General features: G+C 39.5%; 1 long non-coding RNA gene across 10 annotated transcripts in view; it reads right to left on the bottom strand.

The window, feature by feature from the left end:
- The window catches only part of LOC134455906 (uncharacterized), a 212,239-nt gene that overhangs the window by 31,058 nt on the left and 168,889 nt on the right, over positions 1-12,292 (bottom strand). For all 10 annotated transcript variants that reach the window (XR_010036193.1, XR_010036192.1, XR_010036194.1 and 7 more), the window contains 4 exons: positions 6,905-6,974; positions 3,103-3,184; positions 1,073-1,134; positions 10-110 (listed from right to left, as the gene is read on the bottom strand). This is a non-coding gene — a long non-coding RNA (uncharacterized LOC134455906). The remainder of the gene's footprint in view (positions 1-9; positions 111-1,072; positions 1,135-3,102; positions 3,185-6,904; positions 6,975-12,292) is intronic.

Raw genomic sequence — 12,292 nt, 5'->3', positions numbered from 1 at the left:
ATCTCTTACCAAAACTTAAGGTCCATCCTCCATTCAGTCCTTTTCTTGCTGATATGGTTCCTCTGGTGTAGCTTGTTTGTCTGGTTGAGCTCGTCTACAGGGTCTTGTCGCTACCAAAAAGACAAAAAGTGGCAACATGTGTGTAGAGACAGCAACAGATGGAGCATAATTTGTGAGCACAGCTCTGATCTCAACACTCACAGCTATCCTTCTCCTTCACAAGTCAGGAATTCTACAGGAATGTTATGGAGTTGCTCTCCAGGACAAAAGTAAAGGACCAAACAATTCTAATATTCATATAATATTGACATAATATTTATATCAGCAGTCAGATAGGCACTTTGTACGCCATTAGAGGCTGCAATGTGTGTGCTTTTTTGTATTATACAATCTACTCGGTATTGGTTAGGTTAGGCAATTCTTATACAGTTCTTATTCTTATACAATTGTTATACAATTGTTATACAATTGTTATACAGTATGTACAACTATTCTAATCTATGGGGCATAGGCATAGTATATCTACTTCAAAACACGACACAAAATGGGTTGAACTGAATTTCAAAAAAATAAAAAATATATATGATATATATTGTTAGAGCAACTATGCATATGCATATCATTCATAAACAGTATAAGTAGATTTAGATGCAGTATGACATTATCTTCTTAGATACATACACTAATTAAGCAATGGAAATGACTCTCTACCGTTGGTACACATGAGGAGCTTTGGGTGGATTGCTAACAAGCAGTGATGGAAATAGATTGGTGTGAGGTGGTAGGAGGGAAGCAGACAGTCTGCAGGCACTATGTCAGTCTCTCCTCCATATTAAACAAACTAGGAATACAGATGTTGAAAAAAACTTGCAAAAGTAACAGTCCGCGTCAAGCTGTAATGAAGTATGTATCACAATTGACATATACAAAACTCTAACATTAAAAAAACACAGCAATGTCACAACAAAATGACATTCTTGTGATGTCTAAGATTGCCTGTTTTACAGGAACTAATGTACGGTAGTTATCTGAACTAAAGATAAAGAGCAGAATTGAAGGTATATCCACTTACCACTTCATATAGTATCATCAATATGAGCTGATGAGTGCCAGATAGGTTGTATCTCTAAAAACCTTCAAGTGAAAACAAATAAACATCAGAACCATAATTGCCCAATACAGCATGATTTAGGTAACAAATAACAAAAATCTCTTACACAATTAAGATATAAAGTCACAGAGAACAGCAGGCAGTGGTAGTAAGCCTGCTGACCGCCTAGGGCCATGAAGAAGGTGGATAAAAAAACACACCATGCCATGAATCTCTGCAAAATCTGGAAGATGACCTTTAGCTACACATAAATTCAAACATCACAAGCTGTGCTCCTCAATCAATCAGTCAGACAAGCACTCACAGGGAATTTCACAGGTTATCTTTGTCCACAAGGGCAATGACAAGGAAACAATGCAGAGTAAGAGTCAGGTGCCTCCATGCAAGCAAACTAAATATGATCGCAGAGACTTTAAATAGAACGGTGGAAGTATTTGGTTTGTGCACAAGTAATGTGAATTCTTTATTAATTCCGAATGTGGTCATATTTTGTGTTGCAATATTCAGGTTGCAGAACTCTGCATCACAGTGTAGACAAAATGTTCCGGGACTTGTTTAAAAACCAAATACTGAGAATATTGTGCTTGAAATCGAAATACTATAGTACAAGTATGTAAAGGCGCTCATTGATGTCCCTTCTCCCAGCAATACCTTCTGTTTCTTCAAATCTAATAAATTGTAATACTTAATGCAAAATGTAGCAATGAGTACAAAACAATGAACTCTTTTATCCATTAATACAGCATTTGAGAACAGGTGTAAAGAAGGTCAGTGTGTGCTTTTTCACAACAAGGATCATAATAACAATATAGACATGGCTGTAGCCAGGAGTTGGAATTAAGGGAGGTCCACAGTGTGCGCGCAGCTCGCTGACATTTTTTAAAAGGTGCACTGTGTGGGTTGGTGTCCAGAGTATCTATTGCAACTACTATGCTGCATATTGAAACTATGCTGTCTTCTGCCAAATTTGGTCTTTTCATTAATATTTGCTAAATAATAAACTAATATTTACTAGTATGACCAAAATACCAAAATTTGCAGCTGAAAATATCTATTTCTGGAAATTCAAAATGGCAGACAATGGAGAAGATCCCCTTTTTCATGTATGAAAAGTGCAATTTTCCCAGTCATAATGAATACTTAGAATTTGATGGTGGTGGTAAGTATTCATGGAACATTTATTTTTGTGAATGGGAAACATCAATTCTGGAAATAAACTACTAAAAATGTGCAAAAATATGTATGCAAAAACTGAGATTAAAAAAATATATTATTTTCTCTAAAAATTAGGGAGGTCCGGACCTCCCTTACCTCATATGTGGCTACGGCCATGAATATAAACACCAATTAAGCAATTTTGCATTTAATTAAAAAAACAAAAACAAGTATCTAGAATAATGTGCTTATTGCCATGAAGGGTGGCAAGAAGCAGGTTCAGAAGTTGTAGTCGAGAGTGAGTGCTGAATTTAGTTGACCGTTATCTGGTGGTTCATTGCATTTTAATTTCCGTCTGTAGCTAAGAGGAGAACACCAGGCATACTTGGGTGCCCAGAAGTACCAGGCAAAGGTAGAAACACTGGACTGACAGAGTAAAAGTATTGCTTAGGTTTTTATTTCCTTATGGCTGTGCTCTCAACACAGGTGATTTCACTAATTAGCTAATGAACCTGGCTTATATTAAGAGATGAGGTAATTAGGATCAGCTGGTTCATTGAATTGGCTAGGGCACCTTATGGCAGGGATTTTGTTTTCTGAATACTGTGTTTTAACAGTTTTGAAATATGCCTACATACACTGTAGGTCAGGGAACTAGAATCTGAAGTGGAGATGGAGCAACGTAAGGCCGGTGAAGCTGTTAAAGGGATCCGCAAATATGAACATCGCATCAAGGAGCTCACCCACCAGGTACTAAAGATTTCAACACTACACCAAAAAGTTCGCTTTTCTCTATGTTTTTTTTTAAATACATAAAATAAATATGGATTACTAACCTTTTGTCTAGACTGAAGAAGACAAGAAGAACCTTCATCGTCTTCAGGATCTGGTTGCCAAGCTGCAGCTGAAAGTGAAATCCTACAAGAGATCAGCAGAGGAGGCTGTAAGTAATTCATTGGCCATTTCTAACATTACCCCCATATATAGTGAGCAGTTCCTTCATGTTGTGACTTTTTCATCTCATTTTAGGAGGAGCTGCATTTCAGGAGGAGCAGGCCAACAGCAACTTGGCCAAGTTCCGCAAGCTGCAGCATGAGCTGGATGAGGCTGAGGAGAGAGCTGACATAGCTGAGTCTCAGGTCAACAAGATTAGAGTCAAGAGCTGTGATGCAGGTGGCAAGGTCAGTTCACAACACTGCCATTAATTCTTTGCACATTGTTCCTCATTGACACCATGTCAAGTAACAGCAAATTGATTTGGGTCTATATTTAACAACACCACTACCCAGAAACTTTGAGAAAATTCATGCCAATCTACATGTTGTTGACCAGACCATTACTAAGATAAAAGCAGATTGTTCATCCTTCCTTTTCTCTGATTTCCTTTGCAGAAAGGTAAAGAGTGAAAGTTCTGGACACCACTAAACAAATATGAGCCTTACAATGATTTAGAAGACCCCCAAGACAGAAAAATGTGATCATTTCACTTTCTCCCTAAGGGATGCAAACGACACATTAGATTACATGATAATAGATTTACAATAGAAAGCATTAGTTGCCTTGGGGTAGGCAGAACTTTACTTTGCAGCTCAAATGTGAACTCAAGCAGGGATGTAAAAATACTTTGAGAATGTTATTTTAATGTTTGTTTTGTGATTAATAAAAGGCGTGTAAAATCATCCTGGTTTTCCTTTTCTATACTTCATGGTGGGAAAGTAAGAACTCTATCATTTGAGTTCAAAGGTAAGCTGATAATGAACCAGCAAGCAGCAGGTGCAATGAAAGCTTTCATTGCCATGGATTTTCCTTTTCCTTATTACACAATTCTTATACACTACAAAAGACAACAATCAATACACAAACGTCACACATGATCATAACATTCCAGACATTTCCAGACAAGACAGGGAGACGTTCACATGTACACAAAATGTCCTTTCAAATCAGACACAAACACCAAATAACAATAACACAAATAACACTAATCTCTTCCAGTTGAGGTGTGATTTTTTGACATCATCAATGCTTGTTGGCCGTGTCATAGTGTAACGGTTGGGCACTGGGATACTACGTCGAGGACTCGAGTTCAATTCCGGCCCAGGGCCTCGTTTCCCGATAACGATGGTTCTTAGCCTTACGTGTGTCGTTAACCAGTGATCCTACGAATGTTCTTAGATTTCCTACGACTGTTTCCCAAAGACACTCGTACATGAATGCGCGTGCACAGCCTCTAAGATCATTTGTGGCGTCGCTCTTAAGGATCGCTGTCCAAATATGTGGTGCTGAAGTGTCCTCGAGGTGAACTGCGCCGTCATGCTGCTAAACCATTTACAAAATCTAAGGCGTATCAAAAGTAGTTTTCTATAAGGGTGGGACTACATTTGTAGCAGTTTGCAACTATCGACAGGAGTTATTGTTGGTAAATGAAATAAAATGCACACACACAATGAAATCATGCAAAACCATGAGCTACGCCGTTAAATCAGACAAAGTTGGCTACTGTGCTTAATATTTAAGAAGACAAGTAGTTCCAAATTGGGATGCGCATTTGGGGAGCGGCGCGCAAAGTACGGCGCACTCAAGGCTTTAAAAACTGTGAGGAACATTTTGCACGCCAGTCTGCTGTTATTAAAACAAAAAATCTACACGAATCCCCATCGCTGCCTTTTTATGTCATAGTTTACCATTATCCTAAAACTATCGTGTCTTTTCTGCGTCGCCTTCCCTTTTAGGGTACTTGAAAATGAAAGAGGGCGCAACGACTAGCTGAATGGCGTGTGGGTGTCTCCACTGTGCCATGCCGTTACGATCAATCTTAGCGCGTTAAGACTACTCCAGATCACTCGTGGATTGCTCTTAGAGTTACGTTTCAACCTGCGATGGTTCTTTGCTAAGTTGGCTTTGGGAAACGCTCCGTGAGCTCTACGATGGTGTTACGTGTGAACTTAAGTAGCACGTAGCGTTAAGTAGTACTTAAGGCCCTTTCGGAAACGAGGCCCAGGTCATTTGCCGATCCTTCCCTGTTTATCTCTCTGCCGACTCATTTCCTGTCTCTTCTCCACTGTCCTGGCAAAAAAGCCCTAAAAAATATATTTTTAAAAATTATTGTTGCTAGTTACTTCAGCAAATTAGCGTGTTGCAATGCCATTTCCAACAACAACCAAGAAACTAAGAGGTTATAAATGACTCTTTTCAGAAAAGGGGTCCAGACAAATGTTTTTGGATGTAAAAAACGTTGATCAATATGGCATATAATAATAATAACAAGGACTGCACATTCTAATGAAAATCCAAGGTTTATGCATATCGCGTTTTATCCAGCTATGTTCTTTTTTTAAACACACATTTCATGAGCAAGATCTTGGTTCTTCTTCTGTGCCACCCACAGTCATCCTTTATTTTGTAAAGTGTCTAGGACTGAGGCTGAATGATTTTCACCCTATGCCTGGAGAGACCTCAGTATGCCAGATGTAAAATAATTTAACAAAGCTCCACCCGTTTTCAAGCTTACCATGTGCCTGAAATACACATGAAATATAAACTCCTGGCAAATCTTTCATGTCCACATTGACAAGTAGAACATATTATGTCTTAAATCCCCTCCTTCCCAATCCCCTGCAGCTTGCCAAAATGTATCAACTTGAGCAGAAACCTCACAGTGACTATCATGTCTAGAAAAAGTCTATTGTACAGAGAATGCACCACCATCACATATTTTTACTAGGAAGCAAACTGTATTTGGAAAATATACTTTCTGAGGCCATAAGAAGTCATGACACATTCTTATATTGTCATTCTAATCTGAAAATGAGCCTCAACTTTGTTTGTGTTTGACTGCAGATAAAACCGATTGTCAGGTTATCAGACTAAGAGCAAGAACAGAGTCAGAGACAACAGACAACAGGGCAAGAGTAGTGTCAGTGTCATGTGCCTTTCTGACAGTCATGTGTCATGCCTGTTTTACACCCTCCCTGTAATTAAGTCAAATGAAGTGAAACTGCAGTTGAGTTTTTACATTCCTTATGATGTACTAATCTACATTGCCACATTCCAGATATGTACAGCAATACAAGTATGTTTCAAACCACATAAATCCATATGAACCATGAGAAGAGGACCGTGATAATGCATCCCAGCACAAATTATTAGTATCAATATCATGGTCCAATGAGGGCAAGATTAAACATAACACAAACATGAAATGTTTATCTCTAGTAGCTGGCCAATATTGACCTATGCCGTGCCAATTGCATATGCAAATCATACATAGATTTATTTTTACATTTCAATGATTTAAATGAAATTTAAAGATTTCAATGCAAAAACCCATACCATCCACAAGAGCTCCTGTGAAATCAGAATTAGATTTAAATTTGTACTGATATATTAAACTGTATCAGTAATTTTCTTACACATCTATGAACATAATAGAGTGGACTGGCAACAACTCCATTGAAGGATTTTTGTTTTGTTTCTGTATTGCAAAATAAGGTTGCCAAAGTGGTGGTGCTTAGGTGACAGTAGGAAAGCATGTCACTCTGCAGGCATAGAGTTGTTCAAGCGTAAAAAATAAAATTATCTCCTTTAAACAATCAAATCAACAATTAATGAGAAAACAATACAGAGAGCTTCACTTACCTCCTTGTAAATCCTTCAACATCATCTGCAGAGTGTAAGGTGTCTTCCTTCTCTGAACCAGGAGCAAAACCTTCAGATAAAAACAAATCAAACAGTACAATAGTTATACCTTATACATCACGAATTGTAGCATAATACCAATGTGACAATCTCTTGAAAGTTTCCGTCATACATACATTCTTCCATACAAAAGACATCAAGGTGTCTAGTAAACTGCAGGTGCCATCATGACTGCAGGTTGTCAGAGGCAAGGGAAGAGGCTTAGAGGGTAGAATTGTTAGACCGCAAGTGTGTGAACAGCTGAGGGGAGCTGACCTTCACACGTCCTTAAACTTGAGCATCACCCTTCCACACATGCTGAGGCTACTCCTCAATCAGACAGCGGCACTGACAAAGAATTTCACAGGTTATCTTTGTCCTCAAAGACAACGTCAAGGAAACAATGCAAAATCAGATGAGTCAGGTTACACCATACAAGCAACCTCAAATGCCCCCCTCTGTCAACTGTACCTTCTATTTGAGCATATGTGCTTTATCTAGACATTTTCACAATAAATTGTGATAGTTACAGTTTCCTAACAATCAATACAGAACAGAGCAAGAAAGGGGGTGATACCATTATTCATGGCATGTATTTTATAATGCAGACATTGAGTAATTAAAGTATTGTATGTTTAATTCCCAGTACCTTTATGTTTCCCTCAACATGGTTTTACACTGTATACATTTCTTAGCAAAAAATCTAAATACAAACTGACTTCTGTTTATTTGTCACATGTTAAGAGACTAAAGCATTAGCAGCACATTGCCAAACAATGAGCTAACAAGTCAATAGAGCACGAACTGTTCAGTACAGGGTGTCCTTAATCAAAGGGAGGTATCCAGTAAGAATTTCACAGGGCTATCTTTATCCTTAAGTGTGAAGACAAGGTAACAACAATACAGCACAGAGGGAATGGGAGAATGTGAAGTGTGCGGAGGCCAGCTGGCAGCAGATTGACCTTGGCCATTCCTTGGTAAGCGTTCCCCCGCGCAGACAAGGCCAGAACACTGGCACAAGTTGACAGAAGGATTTTATATAAAACACCTCGTAACATTCTATTTCCTTTCTTCCACTGTCAGATTGGGAGGTCAATGCCACATGTACATAGTATCACACTGAGAGCAATATGAAATTACATCAATGTTCAATATGGCAACTGAATATGGCAGGGGTGGGGAACCTATGTCTCGAGGGCCATTTGCGGCCCTTGAGGCCGTTTTATCTGGGCCCCGATATAATTTTAATGTTATGCAGCTTCACATGAAATATGACACATTTTGTAAAGGACTCTTAGAAAGTACATTTGCAATACAATTTGATTATATTCGGGGGATCTAGAGAAGGTGGGGTCTGTTTTAAAGGTGGCTGCCTTCAATATCGGCCTAAAGTACAGGGGGAAATCCTGGTTTGTGCTTATAGTACGGCCCTCGGAGGACTTTTACGGCCCTTTGTGGAATTTCAAGTTGCCCCTCGAATGAAAAAGGTTCCCCACCCCTGGAATATGGTATGCTAGTTCATATCATACTAGTTCACACTTGGTCTTTGACACAGAAATACATATGTATCTATAATACATGCTACAAAGTAAGGGAACATCTAATGTGAATTATTCACCTTAAACGGGACAACCAGCACAGCTAAAAGCCTTGAAGGGACTTTTCTGGTAAGTCTAATACAGCAGCAGCTTAACCCTTGTACATCATTACTTGTGTAGGTGTACATAAAAACTGACGAGAAGTCAGTGTGGGGATCCTGGCCATTCTAATGGTGGAATTGTGTGTTTACATTTTTTGAATGTCTTAACATACTCCCAATATCATCCCAAAAGTTAGTGTTGTGTTATTATTGTGTTAAGTTTTCTGTTGATGTTGGCTAACCTTTCGGATGATATTTGGAGCATGTTGGGACATTTAAAAAATATATAAACAAACAAACAAACCCATGACCCCATTAGAATGACCAGGATCGCGGAAAGAATTGAACAAAAGCATGCGGTGTCCTCGCATACTGACACGGCAAGGGTAGCATGAGCAATACTGAATGCAATTGGCATGTTGAAATTGGCAGAAATTCTCCTCTAAGTGTCATACTAATACATAGACAATGTTTTGAATTACCTCTCAAATCTTACAGTCCCTGGAGCAATGTGGGGTCAAGTGCCTTCCTCAAGGGCACTTCAGCCATGGATGGAGGGGTAGGGAGCAGTGCTTGACACTAACTTTTTCGCTTACCAGCCATTTTGGCTAGTGGTTTTCCTGACTCACTAGCCATTGGGCCTTTTCACTAGCCATAATTTAACCATCATAGCAGCTTTAATGAATTAGGCTGTAGGCCCTGTAATGTAGGCTAATATAATATAATATAACATAACATAACATAACATAACATAATATAATATAATACAGTATAATACAGTATAATATATTATGCTATAGGGCCTAATAATTAGAATTGTTAGGCCTATTAACTTGCCCATGCATGCATGAAAGAATAGATTTACTGATCTGAGGAATATAGCCTAGGTCTACATTATATTTACCATGTAGAAACACCAAGCACAGTGTTGTGGAAGGGCACAAATGTAAGCTACACGAGAGCAAAATATTTTCGTCTTTAATCTGGAGGGACTTCTTCATATCATATAGGCCTATCTGTGGAGGTCGCCGTCCAAATTGATGCGCACAGTAGATAGCGTAAAGTCATTGTCAAGTTCGCCTGGTCCTCGGTCATGGATGTGGAATAACACCTTTTCTATTTGCTTATAAGTTTCCACTAGAAAGCATACACAAATGCGGTAACTACAGAAGGGGCTACGACTTCCTATCATTCCGTTTAATAGTGAGTTGTTTAAAATACAAACGGTTAACGGGGGCAAGGCGAGACAGACACCTGCGAAGCGACATGCAATGGGATGAATTTTGTGCAGTCTGGAAGGCTACTAGGCCTACTGCGCGTTTTTTAAGAACGGTTTGACAGTCGGGAACAACAGCACAAGAAACATGGAGGAATATTAAGGTATGAAGACATAGGCCTACAGGCAAATCAGAAAATAATTTAAACCAAACATTATTAATGCCGCATGTGTCCTTGTCTTATCACTGCGCTAATCAGTCTTGAGACTTTCACTTCCCAGGTAGCAAAGTTTATCTGGCCCATTGTTGGCCCGATCCTTTTTTCGCGAGTGCTGACAGTCGGCCCAATTCTGGCTTTGTCCGCGGCCCAATAATGGCCCTATTACCGTATGCCGACAGTGTCGGCTCAGTGTTGGCTCAGTTACTGCATGAGACTGACAGTTATTTTCAGTGTCGGCCGAGTGTTGGCTCAGTTACTGCATGAAGTGACAGTTATTTTCAGTGTTCTATGAAGTGTTGGCTGAGTCACGGTAACCAGTGTTCCAGCCGAGCCGACTCTCAGCCGACAGTGCCGACATTCAGCCAAAATCGGGCTGACTGTGCTTGCTACCTGGGTTCACTTTTCCTCTCGCTTTGGTCATTTTAATGTCCACTACTACTAAGTATTGTACTAATGACAGATCGCAAAACAGGTCAGTTGAGATGAACTTCGCTACTTTATTTTCACGTGAAGGTTTCCAGTGACATTTCCAAACGCACGCTGATGTCCTGGTAGCTCGCTGTCACTCCTCTTCGCAAAACTAGCTCTATCAGATTCCTGGCTTGCGTGAGACACAGGTGACACGTGACACAGGTGCTTCATGGGTATTGTAGGCTCGCGAAATCGCATTGTATTGCTTTTGTAGCAAAGACGGTCCGAAGAAAAAAACTACAAAATGCGGTGCCTCATCATTCAGAATAGTAACGGACCCGCCAGAATGGCTAGTGAACCTTCGGTATCTACTAGCCAACACCGACTTTCACCCGCATTTGGCTACCTGGCGGGTGTTGGTGTTAAGCCCTGGTAGGGAGAGGTAAGGGTGGTATTGAAACCTCTGATCTTAAAACCCCTCCTAAATCATGCGGCTGCTGCTGCGATAAATACACATTAAATACTTGTAAAATTCATACAACTTTTTTAGGGGTCCTTCGCGTGACACATCATCATGTTCCAGCACACCAATAACACAAGGCTGCCAGGAGATGTGCCTGACTGATGACTCGGCGTGAGTAAACAAGCATATTTCCATTCCATTATCATATTGTGCGTTGATTGAAAAAGGGCAAATATCGACTGGCCTTTATATCGGTGTAGCTCTAATTTCAGTAGGTTTTCACAGAACCATGTCATAGCTCATTAGAATAAAGTTAACAGACTATCTCTTTTTCACTATGATCACTAAACGTACCTTTCCGCTAGCATCGCCCCTCCGCCCAATAGCAACTGTTGCTATGACCGTCAATACCATGGTTCTCACAAATAAATGCAAATCAGGGCATTTTCTATGTTTTATAGGTATTTAGCTGGTCTTTGCAGACAGAAATGATATGTATTTGAATAGTGGACACATAATAGAGAGTGAGCAGAAAGGACTGTTGTATGCATTTGAAAGCCACATACATGGAAGATATAACTTGGTAGTGTCATACATTTTGAAACACAAGGGAACATATCTAAATGAAAGAGATGATTTCACACACACACACACACACACACACACACACACACACACACACACACACACACACACACACACACACACACACACACACACACACATGCACAAATGGTAACGGAGAGAATCTCACTCCCAAGCTTCCAAACTTCCAAAACAGATGTATAAATCCCAGTCATCTCTATGGAGAGGTTATTTTGCCATGACGTACTTAGCATAGTTAGCATTTCATTGATTGGTCAGTTGATGGTTTTAGGGTGTGTGGCTCTGGAAAGGTCAATTCACTTTGCTGCTGGAGAAAAAAAATGATATGTCCCTTCTGATGGCAAAATCGCCATGAAGCCAGATTCGACAGGAAAAAGCTAACAGCGATAAAGGAGAAATTACATTAGTCAAGTCAAGTTAATTTTCAAGGATATTCACGGATGCAAAATAGCCTACTACTACTAAAGTGGTTTAAGAAAAACACCATACTGTATGCATTAACTAGAAGCTTTCTTTAGGCAGCTCTTGCATAGCATCCATTCGATTGTATATCAAAGCTCAAAAATACTTAACATGGCCAATATAACTTTGATAATCAACAAAAACTGAAGTATAAGCATAGTATAATCATAGCATCACTCTATACATTGTATCAATCTAATACCTACTGTTGACTGTTTGTGCATGTGTCTCTAAATAAATCTTTACACTTTTCTTTGACGCCAGTGTCATAAAAGTGTCATAACAGATGAGTCATACACACGATGCCAATATCATAAAGAGTTTATGGTCA

This window comes from Engraulis encrasicolus, chromosome 9 (assembly GCF_034702125.1).
Source record: "Engraulis encrasicolus isolate BLACKSEA-1 chromosome 9, IST_EnEncr_1.0, whole genome shotgun sequence".
In the NCBI taxonomy this organism is placed as follows: Eukaryota; Metazoa; Chordata; class Actinopteri; order Clupeiformes; family Engraulidae; genus Engraulis; species Engraulis encrasicolus.
This window is presented reverse-complemented; position numbering and strand designations above follow the sequence as displayed.